At 41.6% G+C, this 19,403-nt stretch overlaps 2 long non-coding RNA genes across 2 annotated transcripts in view; both read right to left on the reverse strand.

The window, feature by feature from the left end:
* Positions 1 to 1,302: 1,302 nt before the first annotated feature.
* Positions 1,303 to 19,403, reverse strand: part of LOC131506502 (uncharacterized) — a 59,158-nt gene continuing 41,057 nt past the window's right edge. Inside the window, exons 4-5 of the long non-coding RNA XR_009258982.1 lie at positions 13,089 to 13,245; positions 1,303 to 1,642 (exon numbers count right to left, since the gene is read on the reverse strand). This is a non-coding gene — a long non-coding RNA (uncharacterized LOC131506502). The remainder of the gene's footprint in view (positions 1,643 to 13,088; positions 13,246 to 19,403) is intronic.
* Positions 2,802 to 6,528, reverse strand: LOC131506503 (uncharacterized). Its single transcript, XR_009258984.1, has 2 exons — positions 5,629 to 6,528; positions 2,802 to 3,377 (listed from the first exon to the last, which is right to left on the reverse strand). It is a non-coding gene; the product is annotated as an uncharacterized LOC131506503 (long non-coding RNA).

Raw genomic sequence — 19,403 nt, forward strand, 5'->3', positions numbered from 1 at the left:
GCCATCAGGAGGCACGTGGTAGTGGGACCCACGAGAACGAGTGAGCTCACCCTGGTGGAGGGAGGTGGAGATGGGCTGGCGACGAGCCAGCAATGGAAACCCATGCCCGGTTTGGGAGTGGCTTCTCCTCTATGTGGAATTTTCCCAGATGGCCCCCTTGTCCCTCCTAGAGGAGCTTGTACAGCTCTTCACACACAGTTGCCCACCTGTGGAGGATGCACGCCCATGGGGCAGAACTACCACGTGGGTTCCAGAACCATGCTGCCTCTCCTTCCATTAGGTGCTGAGACCGACTGATCTGTCTTCTTCCAACTTCTTCTTTCAACTGTCAAGTTGAATTTTCGTTCAGAGGCCTAAAGTCCCCTTTTGTAGTTTGGCTTTTGTCTGTTCCGCAATTTTAGTCTCCTAGTATCTAAATGTGTCCAAAAGTGTCTGGGCCCTAGGGGACCCTCGTCCCATGCAAGTCGGTGGAGACGCGTGTAGGATCCCAGTGCCAGATGCATTAAAAGCTTAGCTTTGGCCCTGCCAGCCTCCTTGCTTAATAATAAAGCCACTGAAGCCTCTTGCTGTGAGGTGGCAGAGGAAGGGGGACAAGGAAAGAGCTGAATTCTAAGACCACTGGAGTTTATGAGAGGCCGGGAGAACAGAGGATCAGCTAACAGAGTGCCTGAGGTCATGGTCACCAAACTGCCCCCACACTCATTCACCAAGTGAACATTATGGGAGAAAAAAGCAAAGCAAAACAACAGTAATCAACACCCCACCTCAACCCAACATCACCAACCACAAAATCCCAACTGTGGCGTGATCTCCATGGTTATTACGTTAGCCTACATTTTAGCTGCTGGCGGAGGTGGCTGTGTGTTTTCATGATCCTCAGCCTCGGGGTTACTGGGTGGAAGGGCCACCTAAGAAAGTCTTCTGAGGCACTGTCCCCTGGAGCAGAGATTCCGGGCTGAGTCCCTATACCCTTAGATCATGTAAAGGAAGAACCTGAGGGAGTCTGGCGTGGTGGGGGTGAGGTCAGCACCTTAAATCGTCATTGACTCATGGCAAGGCTGTGGGTTAACAAAAATCTCAAGATTCCGTGCTCTTGACTGGATTTTTACCGACTCATTCCAGAATTCTGTACACCTCGTGTTCATCAAAACATCCGACGAGCACATACTGATATATTCAATGAATATAAGTGGGAAAAGTAAATTGCGAATGAATGCACTTTCCTTGGAAAGAAACTCTTACGAACATGATTTCCATGATGCTGATAGCAGGGCAGCGAGTGGGGGTTGGGGTGGTGAAGCTTTTTCTTGGGGACAGGTTAGAACATAGTGTTGAATGGCTGGTGTTCCAGAGCCTCATGTGAGTGGCCAATATGATATAACAATTTATGCAGATGATATTTAATATTCAAGTCAGACAATAACATGCTGGTATCTGCCAATGTAATTGAGGAAGACACGTATCTGTCAGATAAAAAAAAATCACTTACACTTCTCCGGGGGTTGCTATGAAGCCAGCTCATTTCATGGATGACGCCTCTGAAGAAACACTGAGGTAGGTAAGGGAGGCAGAAAACTGTGGATTTAGTGGTTGTTCACGTAGCCAGAGGGTAATGATGTGGTATCACCCTTTTCACATCACCCTAGACATGGGGAGGGAACGAACGGTTGGCTAAGGAAATTAAATATTCACTCACAGACACAATGAGGGGACACCTTCCTCCTCACCCTTTGTTTTTGAAACCCCATGACAAATCGATCAGTTTTTTTCTATATAGTCCAAACCCCCAGATGGGTTGTGTTGTTATACAACTTGTGCTCATGCAGGGAGATTATTTTATGAATTTTGTGTCAGTACGTGTCTCGGTTTAATAAAAATAACCCTCTCTTGGAGACAGCTACGGACATCTGAGCACAGCACGGTCAGGGTGAGGGGTCTCCTGCAGGTACTATTTTGTGTTTCCTTTTATGAGAAAACATTACAAAAAAGTAAATAGCAAATATATCTTGCATACTCGTTAGTGGACATAAACTTTTAGTAAAATGCTAACCATCATTAGTTTAAAAAAATTTTTTTTAATAAAATTAAAAATCAAGAATTTCAAACAGACTAACGGTACATAATCTAAGTTTAAAGGAAAGTAGTTTACAAAAGAGACACCAGGAAAAATAACCGATAAGGGAATTTGGGGCACGGAGAAGTTTTGAGTCACTGTTTTTGGGCTGGCACAAGTAATATAACTGAGTGGACATCATCCACTGATGAGATTTTTTTGGTTCCATCTCAATTTGAGCTCAGGCTCAGGCACTACCATTTACTCTCCACTCACATGCCAGCTGGGCTGATAAATCCCTTTCCTAACGTAAGTCCCTATCTGTAAAGAAGAGTTGGTTCCTTTTCAGGGCAGGTCATTTTCCTCTTGCACATATGGAGGCTGGGACACTGTATGACACTCTGTGCTCCAGGAGATCAGAACTCGCCCAGGGTTTTAGAGAACAGGAATATGCAGAACCAGGAGAGCCTTTAGAGATGAGTCACAAAGCTGACTTTCTAATGCTGGAGGCTAAGGAAAAGCCAAATGAACTAGAACTACTCAACCCCAAGAAGACTGGACATTGAATATAATAAATAACCGTTCATATTTGAAAACAGTAACGATTCCCACGGAGACAGGTGCATCACACGGGAGTTAGGAAGAATTTGCAAATAATTATATAAGAAACAAAAAAGGGAGTTGAGCATTTGGGTGCTAGCGTGGGATATTACATTATTATCTGTTAAGATAAAAAGAGCAGACAATCTGACTGATAAAAGGAGGACTTTTTATTCTCCCAACCGATGATGCCACAGCATCGACTATTACTCATGATGAATCACCACCCACGTTTAGTTAACGCCCCACACATGCTGAGGTGATTTCTAGGCAGAAGGGGCACCTCATGGCTAGTTGAGAACATTTACTGTTGGTAAAGAGATCCTCAAAGAGGAAGAAGGAAGGTGTATTTTCATTATCCTATCCTTTTAAGGAGGGTGTAGCCCATGGGACTCCTCAGATAAAAATAACCCCTTTTTGGCAGCCTATGCTACATTTTTTAGGAAGTGATAGTTCTCAAAAAGCCTGCCTGCTGAAAGCATTTCTTACTGATCTCTTCGTGTGTGTGACGTGATTCCCTCTAAGGGCCAGAAACTCTCTCGAGGTGTTTGTGTCCAAGAAGAAAATGTCTTGAGTGCAGAGGCGAGGCTGCCCATGGCCAGAGGACCGGCCAGATTCCGAGTCCGGTGAAGGTCGGAGCCGACGCATGCTCACCTCATGTCCATCGTGGACTCTTGCAGCATTCTCTTTGAAGGAAGAACTGCTCAGTTGAGAGGATTTAAACCTTGATTGGATTATAATGGAAAAAAAGAAGCATGATGCCAAGAACGGTATTTTTGTGTTTTCGTTTTGCTGACAATAAACACTAGTGTAGTAATCAGCCATGACAGAAGAATGCTTCAAGCAGCCTCCAGAGGGGGATTTTTTCCAGCAGATTCTAAATTACATTCTTTATCAGAGTAGAATAAAATGCATTAAATAGCCCTTGGTGCCCGATCAAGTGGGTGAGCCTATGCCCTTGTCTTGATTTTCACCTACCGAAAGGCTCTTCATCATTGGGTCAGCAGTAGATGTGAGGGCCTGTGTTCACTGTCCCGATGTTTGTGAGTGATATTCATTATGCATGGGATGATTATGAACACGGAGCTAAAAATCCTTCTCAAGCTCTTTTTACACCATTAGATTCTCAATGCTTTTCAAGTCTCTCTGTGAGAATAACTGTTTTTGTAGAAAACCGATTGGCGTATGGGCGGTGAAGGAAGCCACGGTTAATGTCATGTAGCAAGAGTATTGTCAGACCTCTCTCGTTGGCCCATGTTTACTCAGGATACAGAGCTGGCTGGAGTGGGTTAAGGGAATGAAGCAAATGCTCCCATTTCAGAAAGGGGAATGAAAATCTATTCTTTTGTGCGAGGCTGGCTGAGCCCCATCTCTGGGCGCCGAATGCGCACCTCTGTAAGGTGGTCTAATGTAGTGGTTATGATCACAGCTTTTGGCACCAAGTAGGCTTGGACACATATTCCCTTTGGCATCACACAAACCTGGGTCCCATTACCAGCTTTCCCCTTCCTACTCTGTGGCCTTGGGCAGATTCCTTCACTTCCTTGACCCCATGTTTCGTCATCTGGACAACTGGGTGAATAGCACCTAATTTAGGGGGGTGATGTAAGCATTAAGTGGGATAATGTTGAAAAATGAGTTTAGGACTGCCTGGCACATGCTTGTTTGTTAAATATTCCAGTTAATGTCGTCAGAGGGGAGGATGAGCAGTGAGAGTCGCCCCGCAGGATTTAGCCAATAGGCACTCCCGTTCATTTCTTTTTTAGGGTGTCGTTAGTGCACAGGGTAGAAGGCCTCAAACTACCACACTTCCCAGATTCTTTCAGTTAGAAATTTGCTTCCTTTCATTAGATTTACTTGTGTGATATTTGCAAGGAGGAAGTGAGATAGTAACCATTTTCATGCTGCTTTTCGCTATTAGCTACAGGCAAGCAAGGTCAAGGGATGGTGGAATTTTCTGGAGTACCTGTCCAGCTCTGTGGGTGATCAGAAGCACTGACTTTCTGATCCTAACTTTCAGATCCCAGTTTCTTCAGCCCTAGATTGCAGCTCTAGTGCCATGTTCTTGAACTCAGTAGATTCTAGAACAGCCTCCTGATTGCCTACTTTCTTGATTTTAGGAGAGGGAGCCACTCACTGGTAATCAGTTCTTTGGCATTCTAGGAGTTTCTCCTGGAAACTCATCTAAAATGCCACTTCTCTGGCTTTCCCACCGCTTCCCTAATTAAATCCTTGTGGATTCTGTTTCGGGCACCAAATCCTAACTTAAAAAGTAAACAAGTCCCATCAGAGAATGAAGATAGAAAGTAAAAGGAAAGGCCATGTTGGGAAAGAGAAGTTTCAAGCAGTAAGAAGAAATTCTTCTTCTCCTTGTCCTTCTCTTCTTTTTTTTTTTTTTAAGTAGGCTCCACAACCAGAGTGCAGCCCAGGATGGGGCCTGAATTCACAATCCTGAGATCAAGACCTGAGCTGAGATCAGGAGTCGGGATGCTTAACAGACTGAGCCACCCAGGTGCCGCAGAAAGAAATACTTTTAACTGATAAAGTAACAACCACAATTGAGGACAGTCCACACGGAACATGAAAACCTTAAGAAGGGAAGAGTAAAACTGCCCAAGGTCAGGGTTTAAGGCCTTAATGTTATTAGGTAGACCATCAAGGATCACACTGATTCCATAGGAACTTGAACAAATTCCAAATGCCTGGTCACCAGATTTGTGTAAACAGTGGAGGTCTCCAAGACTCCCTTTGATTAGAGCCTTTGAGTGATATATAGAATCTTTCCACTGGCCGCTTACTCAACCAAGGAAGTGTTAAGAAACAGCTTCTCTCAGAGAATTATCCCATAAATGGTTTGAATAATGAAGTTTGATGGAAAAAGATCACTTTGGTTGCTGTCTCGGTTAGACTGGAAATATATCGACTCTAGAAACATCCCACGGCTGGGAAGTCATTACTTGTTGGTGCTTTCCTACCTGAGGCTTGATGAGTAAGCTGCGTTTCCCCTGGGGCCGTGCTCCTATTTCAGAGGCTGATCTGTCACGAGCATAAAGGGGATTAAGTATTACAGAGGCATTCTCAGCTATTAAGCATAACACGCTGTTCTGATGATGTTTGCATTCAACCATGGCTTGGAATAATCATGGATCTAAGAGCCCTTAAGAAAAGTCTCTCATTAGCACATTTATCCACAGGTGCCTAGAGATAACAACTCTTAGAGAAATGTCAGCATGCTAACTGGTCTTCAGCTAACACTAGTTTATCAGCAAGGGTTCTGTGAAAAAGGCACTTGAGTATAAAAAAGCAACCATTTATTTCCCTGGCAATCTGTCATGGGTAGCAAATTGGGACCATTCTGCCTCCTCTTCCTACAAGATACTGGCGACAGAGTTTCCGAAAAGGTCTGATGTGCCTGACCTTATCAACAACCACAAAGACTGTAATGAGACTACAGCTGCCCATCACAGCTGGAATCATTTTTGGAAAAGGCTTTCACTCCCATCCTGTTGGACTGGCATCACCAACGGATACAGACAAAAAACTAGGCATCGGTACAAGAAAGGATAAAGTTAGATGGATTTCTTGATGTGGGCGATTAAAAACAGCACAAAGCTATTTGTCCCTTGCAGCTTGTCCCATCAAGGGGTGAAACCTATTGCCCTACCCCTTCCACCTGGGCAGCCTTGGGACTGCCTTTGACTAATAAAATGTTGGGGAGGGTGATGTTGCACAGTCTCCAAGCCTAGGCCACAGGAGGCCTTGCACCTTCTGTTCTTGTCCCCCCAGAAATGCCACCACTGCTGCGTGAAGAAGCCCAGGCTAGCCCACTAGAGGATGAAACTATGCAGAACAGAGATGAACCAACCTAGCTAGGACCCCCTAGACCACCCAGCCCCCAGCTGACCCCCAAGACTTCAGCCTCTCTGAGTACTCCAGGCCACACAGGCAAAAGTTACCTACCCTGTTGACCTCAGCCTACATTACTGACCTCCAGAACTATGAGTAAATAGGATGGTTTTTATTTTAAGTCACTAAATTTTGAATTGTTTGCTCTGCAGTAATAAATAACTGACACAATCAGCTATATTGAGACTGACCAAGCCAAGGAGAGAGGGAGGGACGTACAATGCTGTAGGTCCTGATGGGCAAGCCAAGAGTTAAAATGATTTTATATCTTCAAATTGGACTCTGTAAGAACCATAATTAGCAATTTTTTGCATGCCTTGGGATGAATATACTTCCCCACATAGAAACATATTCTTAAATGGCGCCTTGGATAATGGTGAATTCAAATACTTTTTTTTCAGTTTACTTATTTATTTTTGGGCAAGGGGGAGGGGCAGAGAGAGAAGAAAAGACAGAGAATCCCAAGCACGTTCTGGGTTGTCAACACAGAGCCTGACACGGGGTTCGATCTCAGGAACGGGAGATCATGACCTGAATCAGATGCTCAACCGAGCCACCCAGGTGCCCCTTAACTACTTATTTCAGACATCTTCCTGGCCTAGGTTTTTCTTCAACATAGATATTTACAGTTAGTGATAAAGTAAAATATACACTTGGTCTTTGTCCCAGTTCTTGGCAGAAAGCTCTTCAATCCTTGGGGTTTCCTCAGTGATACAGTGTCTTTTGTCATTCATAAGGAACTCTGTTTGAGCTCATATTAATGAAGTGACTTTTGGAAAGCCCCTCAGTAACCTAAGGCTGGAGCTGGTTTTGGGGGGAACAAACCATGTGACTAGAGGGTTGGAAATTTCAGTCCAAACCCTCTGCCTGCCTTCCCCCACTGAAGCTCTCCTTGGAGAGAGGGGGACTGAAGATTGAGTTCAATCACCAATGGCCAATGAGTAAACCAATTGTGTGTATGTAATAAAGCTTCTATAAAACCCCAAAAGGACTGAGTGGGGCCAGGAGAAGGTTTCCAGTGTGTCCAGGCTGGTAAACACGTGGAGACTCAGGGACAGTGGGGCACTCAGAACATGGATGCTCCAGGCCCCTTCTCAGATACTTGGCCCTGTGCAACTCTTCATCTGGCCGTTCCTGGGTTAGATCCTTTTATAATAACCTGGAAATCTAATAAGTAAAGTATTTCTCTGAGTTCTATAAGCCACTCTAGCAATTAATTGAACCAAAGGAGGGGGTTGTTGGAACTTTCAATCTGTGGCCAGTCAGAAGCACAGGTGAGAACCTGGAGGGGGCCAGTGTTGTAGGACCGGGCCCTTATCCTGGGGGATCAGACACTATCTCCAGGCAGGAAATGTCAACATTGAGTTAACTGCTTGACAGTGTTGGAAAAACACACAACAGACAGGTCTTTTTGACTCTTCATTCCTTCTGTGGTCAACTGTTTCCAAACATCTGTATTGCTGGTAATTCAGGTCTCTCATATTCTATTCTTTTGAACTTGAAGATATGTTACATTCATAACCATTATCTTGCTGTTTTGCTCATTATTCTCATCTATTCCATCAGTTAAAAAAAATTGGTCATGCCTTCCTACTTCATGTTGCATATGCATCTGATGAACACATGTCATGCAAATTATTAACAGTGGAACTGGACAGGTCTGAATGTATCCAGGCAGGAGTGGCCCGTGTATACACATCGCTAACATGGAGGAGACTTCTGGAATCAATGAATGTTAAGCCCATAGCACAGAACTCCTAAGTTGTGTGATTTTCTTGGTATGGAAACGAAGTGCTGATGAAAGCAGGGAGGAAGACGACGGTGGGGCATTATATTTGTTTTATAGCCCATGTAACAATCACCCACAGGCTTGGTGTCTTAAAACAACACATTCATTATCTCAGAGTTTCTGTGGGTCGGAAGCCCAAGTGCGGCTTGGCTGGTTCTCTGCTCAGCATCACACGAGGCTGTGTGATGAAGAGGTACTCTAATCTGGAGGCTTCACTGGAGGATAATCCTCTTTCAGACTGATTCAGGTTGTCATTGGGATTAATTTCTTGATGACTATATAACTGAGGGCCCATTCTTCTCCTGGCTGGCTATCAGATGGAGGCTGCTAGCCTCCTGGAGGCCACGAACAAGCAGTTCCTTAACAATCGCATTACCTCAACATGGCTGCTTATTGCATCAAGCCAGCAAGGAGAAGCTCTCCAGTGCACAGCAGCAAGATGGAGCCTCATCCATGTAGAACCTAATACAATCATGGTAGTGACATCCCATCACCTTTGCCACATCCTATTGGATAGCAGCACCAATGGATTCTGGAGAGAAGCAAGTCCCAGGCACCACCCATACGCAAGGGTAGGGGATTATAAAAGGTATGGACATGGGGGTGACCCCAGTGTCTGTCCATCATAGGCACGGAGTTTTCCAGAAGGACTCCTATAGGACACAGGCCTGTATTTTTTTTAAAGATGGAAAATAATGAAAGGGAGATGTGAGATGACCTAGAGGCCCAGACTGAAGAATATGGGAAATAACCTTGGCTGATATATTAATTCCTATAGCAACAGGCTTAAACCGAATGGTGTGTTAGACTGGATGCATCCTGGCTCACAAGAACAGAGTACTGAATTTTCAGGAAATTTGCAAGTCAGTTGTAAAATACAGCCATTATTATGATTCATTTTTTATTTTTATTTTTTAGGTTTATTTTTTTTGAGAGAGAGAGAGAGAGAGAGAGAGAGAGAATCTCAAGAAGGCGTCACACTCAGAGCAGAGCCTGACGCAGGGCTTGATGCCATAACCCTGGGATCATGATCTTACCTGAAACCAAGAGTCAGAGGCTCACCCGACTGAACCCCAATACGACCATTATTAAAATTAAGTGGTATAGGGGCGCCTGGGTGGCGCAGTCGGTTAAGCGTCCGACTTCAGCCAGGTCACGATCTCGCGGTCCGTGAGTTCGAGCCCCGCGTCGGGCTCTGGGCTGATGGCTCGGAGCCTGGAGCCTGTTTCCGATTCTGCGTCTCCCTCTCTCTCTGCCCCTCCCCCGTTCATGCTCTGTCTCTCTCTGTCCCAAAAATAAATAAAAAACGTTGAAAAAAAAAATTAAAAAAAAATTAAGTGGTATAAATGTACAATTATATTACAAAGATAATAAATATACAAAAATCCTTACATCCTAATTATTTTAGTACATTTGCCATCATCTGTGCTCCCATGATTATTTGCATCTATTTTATTTTCTAGTTAGAATACTATATACCAGTGTGGTATTATGTATCTGTTCTCATCTTTGCATTCAGGGACATCACATTGGTAGCTTGAAATCAGCTTCAGTGGGAGAACTTATACAACAGAAAATCTGGGCTTTTTCTCCCCCGGGGGAGCTGGAAGTTATCATTTACTAATACTCCAAGCCCACAAGTTTGTTTATTTTGATTCCTCATGCATCAAGAAATCTGGGCACAAGTGATGGCTACTGTTAGCTCAATGGCCCAAGGATGTCGGCGCCAAGGTCTCTGTGAACTCTTGGGTTTTCCTTCATGGTTCCAAGAAGCCTCTGCAGTTTTTAACATCATGTCCACATTCTAAGCAGCAAGAAGAAAGGAATAAAGTGGAAGAAATAGTACCCATATTTATGAAAGCAAACATCTCCAAGAAGACTTTTGAGATTCAAGGAGGGATAGGATGTATAGGTTGTTTAGCTGAGCACAATGCCTTTCCCTCCCCAACACAACTGGGTTTCTGTTAGTAAATGCAATTGAGAGAATAGATTTTAGGTAAATGGCGGTCAATCTGCCACAGTTGGGTTGTTGAATGGATAGATCATACTTCATAAGAGTGTAACGCTTTATCATTTACATGTATAAACGTGTTCTTTCCTTGTGCAAGCCCCCCACTCGCCCCATATTACCACAGAATTTCAGTCCCATATTGTGAAGGATATTGAAATCTAGCGAGAAGAATTTATAATGAGTTCTTAAAAATCTGACAAAAATTAGAAGGACAGACAAAATATCAAAAATGGGAGGGCAGTAGAACGAAGACCAGAGGACATGTATTTTGGAGCACTTTGCTCCATTTTTGCGCCAAAACTTGATATTTATAGCTTACTCTCTCACAGTTACTTCCTGCTGGTAGAATCGAGGCCAGTGGTTTGATGCAATTGCCTCGGGGAGTTCACATTTGCTTCCTGAAATTTGTTCTAGGTAGTTCATAGTTCTTGGTAATTACCTAAGTCCTATTTCAATGTTGGCCTTACCGAATTCTGCTTATTCTGTGGATTAGCTAGGGCTCATTCCTTGGTCACCTGTAATTAGAAACCTAGATACATGAGGAACTGACAACATCAGTTGTCTTCACAAAAACAGCAAGGTGAAAAAAAAAGTAAATTTTGTTTTCCATGGATACTTACTTTCTCTACTATGAAACAATATTTTAAGAACTACTTTTAAAGGGGTAAAGCTGTGCTATACCCCTAAAATATTTGGTTTAAGAGCTTAATCTCTTAACCACTGAATTATGTTGCCTTTCAAATTAGTGCATAAAGTGCCAGTTATTTATTAGTATGGCTATGCAATAGTTCATTGAATGAGGGGTACCTGGTTGGCTCAGTTGGTTAAGTGTCCAACTTCGGCTCAAGTCACGATCTCACGGTCTGTGAGTTCGAGCCCCGCATCCGGCACTGTGCTGTCATGACAGCTCAAGAGCTGGAGCCTGCTTCATATTCTGTGTCTCCTCTCTCTCTGCCCCTCCCCCACTCACACTGTCCGTCTCTCTCTCTCTCTCTCTCTCTCTCTCTCAAGAGGTAAATAACTATTAAAAATATTTTTAAAAATATTGAATTTTTTAAATGGAACTGAATATATTTACCAGTTCCCTATTGATGGATTTGAGGTTGTTTGCATATTTGCTAGTGCAAATAATGCTTCAATGAATAAACTTGTGTAAGTGTGTAACAACCACGGTTTCTTATTTTCTGTATTCTTGCTGCTTGGGCATCTGGGGCCTTACCAACTGCGGAGAGCCCCTCTGGGGCTAGCCAACTCTCGGAGCAAATGACCCCCTTGTTAGTGTGTTTTTCAACTGCAAGCCCAATAGTCCAGAGTCCATGTCTCTCAACCAGGTCTTTTCTTGAGCTCTTGTTCTCCTGGGTTGCTGCCCATCTGCCCTAATCATGCCAGGGCCAAGTGTTAGACAACTGGGGGCCGTCTCTATGCCCAGAGCCCACAGAAATTATTCACACTAGTTGATCCTAAACCTGTCTATCCTACTTACCTTGCCTCACCCACTCTTGCCCTCAAAAACCACAACAGTGGGGCGCCTGGATGGCTCAGTCAGTTAAGCGCCTGACTTCGGCTCAGGTCACGATCTCGTGGTTCGTGAGTTCGAGCCCTGCATCGGGCTCTGTGCTGATAGCAGAGCCTGGACCCTGCTTCGGATTCTGTGTCTCCCTCTCTCTCTGCCCCTCCTCTGCTCACACTCTGTCTCCCTCTCTCTCAAAAAGAAATAAATAAACTTTAAACAAAACAGCCGCCAAAAAATAACCACAAGAGAGACTCTTGCTTATCTTAGCCTTCACTCCTTCTGCCTCCTGGCAGATGCTAGTGCCTCTCCATATGACCCTGCATGGTGTGGTGTGCCTCCTACCCGAAGCCCCCGGGCCTAAAACCTTTCTCCCTGACAGTCATATTCGCGTCTGCACGTCTTAGCATACCTGATAAAAACAACATGCTATTTTGCACCCGGGTGAGTAGGATAAATTCCTAGACGTGGAATTTCTGACTCAACAGGTAATGTGCATTTTCAGTGCACATTTGATAGAGAACAGATATGGCCAAATAGCCCCTCCAAGAAAGTCTATCAGTTTACCATCCTACCAGTAATACATGAGAGGCCTTGCTGACAAAGGGCGATCAACTTACTGATTTGTCCATTACGAGAGGGGTAAGAAAATGGTGTACCTTTATGATTTTAATTTGCATCCTCTCACTTTGAGTGAGACTAAGCGTCTTTTCATACGTCAAGCGTCATTTTTTTTCTATTGGGTTGTCTTTTTCTTCATGGTTTGTAAAGACTGTAAAGCAGTCTTTACTGCTGATATGGATAGTGTCCTATCAATTTGTAGCAGCCCTCTGTGATACAGGGTCTAAAGACAAATGCAAAATCTGAAAGAGCAGCCTGGAAAAAGACACAGAGACTAATTCCCCTAAGCAGAGCAACAATTGGACTGACAGCTGGCTTCTCAGCCACAATGATGGAAGCCAGGGGACAATGGAATGATGAATTCAAAGGACAGTAAAACCTTGGTTTGCAAGCATAATTCGTTCAAGAAACATGCTTGCAATTCAAAGCACTTGCATATCAAAGTGAATTTTCCCATAAGAAATAATGGAAACTCAGAGGATCCGTTCCACAACCCAAAAATATTCACATAAAAATGATTACAATACTGTAATATAATACAAAATAATAAAGAAAATACAAAATATCAAGAAAAATAAGCAAATGAATCTGCACTTACCTTTGAAAACCTTCGTGGCTAGTGTGAGAGAGACAAGCGAGAGGAGGGTTATCATGTAGGAGGACTTTCACTATCACTAATGGAACCACTGGTATCTATTAGCTCAATGGAATCTTTTTCTTTTCGTGCAACTTTCATAAAGAACCTATCCAATGACCTAGAATGAAGCAAAGTTTTTGTAAGCTTACTCTCGTATGGAAAAGCAAAGGCCTGTCCATAGGTGCTTTAAAGTGACAAAAAATACACTAGGTGCCGGCTGTGGGCACCTTCAACATCCTGAAAAACCACTGATTTCTGCCAAACACCATGGCCTGAGATCAAGCATCTGAGCATGGGAGACAATCACCCACAATCCCACAGTGAGAGAGAGAGAGAAGAACCATTGGCTAAGTCGTGATCACGTGACAATGTCACCTACTACTCCTATTGTAAGACATTGCTCATTTATTGAGTTAAAATTTATTAGAAATGTTTGCTTGTCTTGCAGAACACTCACAGAGCAAGTTACCTGCAATCCAAGGTTTTACTATACAGAAAGTAAATAACTGAACTCGGAATTCCAGACCCAATGCCAATTTCATTCAGAAACAAAGAAAAAACAAGCCATTACTTCTAAGAGAAATGGAAACAATCCATCATCAGCAGACCTGAAGGAAATAGGAAAGGGAATTCTTTTAGGCAGAAAGAAAATGATCCTCAGCTTAAAGCTAAGAGATGCAGAAAACAACCTGAAAAGTAAATATATGGGTAAATCCAAATAAAAATGGAATATATAAAATAATAATTAAAATGTTTCACAGATTTGTAAGTATGTATAACTCAAAAGGCATGAAACCATGGTACAAAAGCATGAATAATTAAATGGAGTTAAAATGTCCTAAGGTCATTGCCTTGGCCAAGAAGTGACAAAGCAGTGGTTTACATTTGACTTAAGTGAAGGGTAAATGCCTCAATCTCTAGAGTAACTGATGAAAGACTGGTTTTTTGAAAAGTATAATTAGCGAACAAATAGAGCAGAAAACTGGAGTAATGCAAAGCACTTAATACAAAAGAACATATGAAAGAAAAGGAAAGGAACGTAGCATAGGTAAGACCTGGATGCCTGGGTGGCTCAGTTGGTTAAATGTCTAATTTTTTATTTTGGCTCAGGTCATGATCTCACCATTCGCGGAACGGATCCCTACGTAGGGCTCTGCGCTGAGAGCGTGGAGCCTGCTTGTGATTCCTCCTCCCTCTCCCTCTGCCCTTTGCCTGCTCACATTCTCTCTCTCTCTCATAAAAATAAATAAACTTAAAAATAAAAAGGAATAGGTAGGACGAATAGAAATTAATGGTAATGTAGTATGTTAAAATAATCAAATGTGTCAGTAATGATAGTAAATGTAAGGAGACTACTCCAATTAAAATACAAAGCTTATCAAGATGGATGAGGAAATACTAAAATTACATGCTGCTTATATATAAGCATGTATAATATAAGGATACTGAGATGTGAGAAGTAAAAAAATACAAAAAACAAAAAACAAGAAAAATCCACCAGGCAATCCTATTAGACAAAGTGCTGTATCAGACAAAATAGGCTTTAAGGAAAGAAGCATGATTAAATTAGAGGGGATATTTCAGAAAGAGAAATGTGCAGTCAATCATGGAGACATAATAATTCTAAATTTGTAAGCACTAATAACAGTGCACACACACACATACACACACACACACACACACACATATACGCAATTGACAGAACTGAAGGGAGAAATTGACAAATAATCATTGTGGAAATTTTAACACTCCTCTCTCAGTAACTGACAGAAGTAGCTAGCAAAACCAAAACCAAAAATTCAGTAATGAAAAATAAGATTTGAACAATATACTGAACAGAATTGACCTAATCAAGATTTCACTCAACAAGCACAGGGATTATATTCTTTTCAGAAATATCTCGAACATTTACCACAATTGGGCCATAAAGTCATAACAAATTTAAGAATGAAATGGGAAAGAATTTCAGAACACTGTAGAGAAGAACACTCTTAAGTCACAGGGAGATTTAGTAACAACAAGAAAAGAAAATCCCTGAGCACTTGGACATTAAGTGATGTGTGTGTACATAACCCATGGATTTAAGAAAAAAGCATGTATTTTTTTCTTTTTTTAAAAAAACTTATTTATTGGTGCGCCCGGGGGGTTCAGTCAGTTAAGTATATGACTTTGGCTCAGGTCATGATCTCACAGTTTGTGGGTTTGAACCCAGATTGTGGTCTATAGCTCAGGGCCTGGAGCCTGCTGTGGGTTGTGTGTCTCCTTCTCTCTCTGCCCCTCACAAGCTCGTGCTCTGTCTCTCACTCTCTCAGAAATAAACATTAAAAATTTTTAAATTATATATATATATATATATATATATATATATATATATACGTATATATATTTGAGAGAGAGAGAGAGAGAGAGAGACCTCAATCCCAAGACCCTGGGATCACGACCTGAGCCAAAATCAAGAGTCAAATGTTCAACCGACTGAGCCACCCAGGTGCCCCAAGAAGAAGGTATATTTATAAGGAAAATAAAAATATTTTGAAAAGAATTATAATGCAAAATGTATCAACACTTGTGAGATGCACAAAAGCTGTGTTTAAAGGAAAATTCACAGTTTTAAATGTTTATATTAGCTGAAAATCCATGATCTAAGCTGATATACAGGAAGTTAGACAAGTAACAGAAAATTAAAGTGGAAGGAAGGAAGTAGGGAAGAAAGCAGGTAAAAGGGAATAATAAATGTAAGAGCAGAAATCAGGGCAACAGAAAACAATGTACCTAGGATCAAAAAGCCAAAAAAGGTCTTTAGAAAAATCTAATAACGTTAATAACCCCCGGGTGAGACTGATTAAGAAAAAGAAGAGAAGGCAGAGATAAACAATATTAAGAATTTTTCAAAGCAAATTGTAATATTCTACAGAGAAAAATAAAGAGATGAAAAAGAACATCATGGACAACTTTATGCTACACTTTTAGGAATTTAGATGAAAGGAATATTCCCAGAGAAACATCACTTGGCAAAATAGACACACACAAAAATTGAAAATCTCAATCGTCTTGTAGCCACCAAAGACTGAATCTCTAATTCAAACCTTCCTTCAAAGAAAGCATCAGACCTGGATGATTTCACCAGTGAATTCTTTCAAGTCTGTTAGGAGTAAGGAAAACCAGGCTTTTTCAGAGAATAGAAAAAAAAGGAAATACTTCCCACCTTAGCATCAAAACCTGACCAGGATGTTACAAAAGAACAAAAGAAGTAAGTATTGGTCAATACCTCTTAGAAACAGAGATGCAAAAATTCTAAGCAATATACTGGAATTTGAAAATGAAATTCAGAAATACATAATATAGCTATCATGACCAAACTGGATTTATCCTAGTAATATAAAGAAAATCAGTGCAATTAACCACATTAGTAAAATAAAGGAGAAAAAGCATACGATCATCTTAATAATGCAGAAATAATATTATATTAAATTTAACACTCATTTAAAATAAAAACTCTTAGCAGAGTAAGTGTAGGTGTATTAATTGTCTCTTTTTTTTAAATGTTTATTTATTTTTGAGATGGAAAAAGACAGAGTGTGAGCAGGGGAGTGTCAGAGAGAGGGAGACACACAGAGTCAGAAGCAGGCTCCAGGCTCGGAGCTGTCAGCACAGAGCCTGATGCGGGGCTCAAACTCACAGAGTGTGAGATCATGACCTGAGCCAAAGTGGGATGCTTAACTGAGCCACCCAGGCACCCCTGTATTAATTGCCTTGGCTTGGAATAAACCAAGTACTCCAAAACTCTGTGGCTCAATACAACAATCAACACTTATCCTTACATTTTCAATGGCTTCAGAATGTGGGAACATCTTAAATTGGAATTCTCCCTCTGGATCTTTAATGAGGGCTCAATCAATATGTTGGCTGGGGCTGCAGTCGTATTGAAGAATAGCAGAATATGACACCCCAAAATAAGACTGCAGGGGTTCACGACATGCCACCCCCAAATATGCTGTTTTGGTATAGTGATTACTGTGAGCTGTAGGCACCTGGAAAACAGTAAATGAAGGGAGAGGCTTTCGTTGAACTTCCCTTAAATGCCCAATGAGAGATCCTTCAAAAAAAGCTCACCTGTTGTAAATCCCCTCCCTGGAAGTATTATCCACCGGGGGGGGGGGGGGGGGGGGGTGGGGGGGGGGTGGGGACTGACTCCTGCCACTGGAGAGGAGACTAGAAGTCAACACCATACCCACACACTTTTCCACAAACTACCACCCCTCCTCTTTATTATTCAAAGGGCCCATTCATCTTTCCTAAAAATCATTTCCTCTCCCCTAAGTGGCCTACATCCCTTTTTTTTCCCTATTAAGATGATATTTAAGCCTGAATTCCAAGCCACCTAGGGGAGTTACTCATTATTTCCTGGGTACCGCTCACATATGCATAAGGAAGACATGATCATACATTTCTACTTGTTTTTCTCTTTTTAATCTGTCTTTTATTAAGGGTCTCAGCTAGGAACTCAGGTTGAGGGAAAATTATTTTTCTTCTCTGTCAATATCAAGACTTGATTGGGAAGCTCTGCTCTCATGGTGTCTCACATGGTTAAGAAGTTGGTGTTGATTATTAGTGGAAGCATTCTTCTTATCATTATTATCACATGTAAACCTCTTCACATGGCTGCTTGAGTCTTCTCAGGAAGTAATGATTGGTTTATTCCAGGATGAGTGATCCAAGAGAGATTAAGATTTCCAAGAGGTTAAGTGGAAACTGAAATGCTTTTTTTGTCACTAATTTTGGAAATCACTCATTATTTCTGCCATATTCGATTGAACACACAGGCTAGCCATGATTCTATGTAGGAGAATACTATACAAAGACTTGACTACCAAGAGGGAAGAAGAATTGGGGACCATCTTGGAAGCTGGTTTCTGCAAAAAGGAACTTCCTTAATCTTACAGTGTGTGTCTACAAAAATCCCATAGCAAATATTATACCTGACAGTGAAATTCTGGAACTTCCTCCTGAAATTAGGGCTGAGACAAGAATGCTCAACTGTAACCACGTCTACTATACATTGTCCTGATGCCCTACCCAAAAAAAGAAGAAGTTAAAGATGTAAGAGTGACTATATTAGGATTGGTTCAACAGGAAGAAAAAAAATGTCATTAATCATAGGTAATACAATATTAGATAGGAATTCCAGGTAATCTACAGATGTACTTTTAATATCCATGAGTGAATTAAGATCACTAGATACAAGATCCATATATAAAAACTAACAGTTTTGCCAGCAATAAACAATTAGTAATAATATTGAGTATTCTCATTTAGAATAGTTAAAAAAAATCAACTACTTAGGAATAAATTTAAGGAAGACATGCAAGACAGCTATACGGAAAACTACATTATTGACGGAGTGGCACCTGGGTGGCTCAGTCAGTTAAAACGTCTGACTCCTGATTTCAGCTCAGGTCATGATCTCACAGTTCATGAGTTCAACCCCCACATGGGGCTCTGCTCTGACTGTGCAGAACCTGCATGGGATTCTCTATCTCCTTCTCTCTCTGCCCCTCCCCTGCTCGAGCTCTCTCTCTTGGTCTCAAAAATAAATAAATAAACATCTAAAAAATATTTTAAAAGACATTACTGAGAGAAATTAAGGACATTTAAGAATACTGGAATAAATGGAGGACATCATATAAAGATGTTAATTCTCCTTGAATTGATACCTAGATTTAGTGCAATCCCAGTAGCCTTCTTTTGTATGTGACAGAATGGACAAACTGATTCGAAAATTATGTGGAAATGCAAAGGGACAAGAATAGCCAAATAATCTTGAAAAATGAGGTTGGAAAATGTATGCTGCTGATATCAAGACTTTATTTAGCTACAGCAATTAATACAGCATGTAACTGGTGCAAGGATAAGTAGGTGAAATTGATGAACGGAGTCCAGAAAGAACTGTACATAAATGGACACTATATTTATGACACAGGAACACTGCAGATCAATAGGGAAATGACAGTCTTTTCAACAAATGGTGTGGGGTCAATTGGATATCCGTGTAGAGAAATTGAAACTTGACCCCTACCTCCTACACATAAAAATCTATTTCAAGTAGACGATATCTTTTAATGTGAATGGTAATGCAACACATTTTCTAGAGCACAGCAGAATATCTTCATGACTTCGAAGTGAGCAAAGATTTCTTAAACAAGACACAAACCAAGTATTAACGGTCAGTTGTATTCATCACAGATGTCTCCACAGAAGGGAAGGGCCATTAACACT

Source organism: Neofelis nebulosa, chromosome 3 (genome assembly GCF_028018385.1).
Source record: "Neofelis nebulosa isolate mNeoNeb1 chromosome 3, mNeoNeb1.pri, whole genome shotgun sequence".
Taxonomy (NCBI): domain Eukaryota; kingdom Metazoa; phylum Chordata; class Mammalia; order Carnivora; family Felidae; genus Neofelis; species Neofelis nebulosa.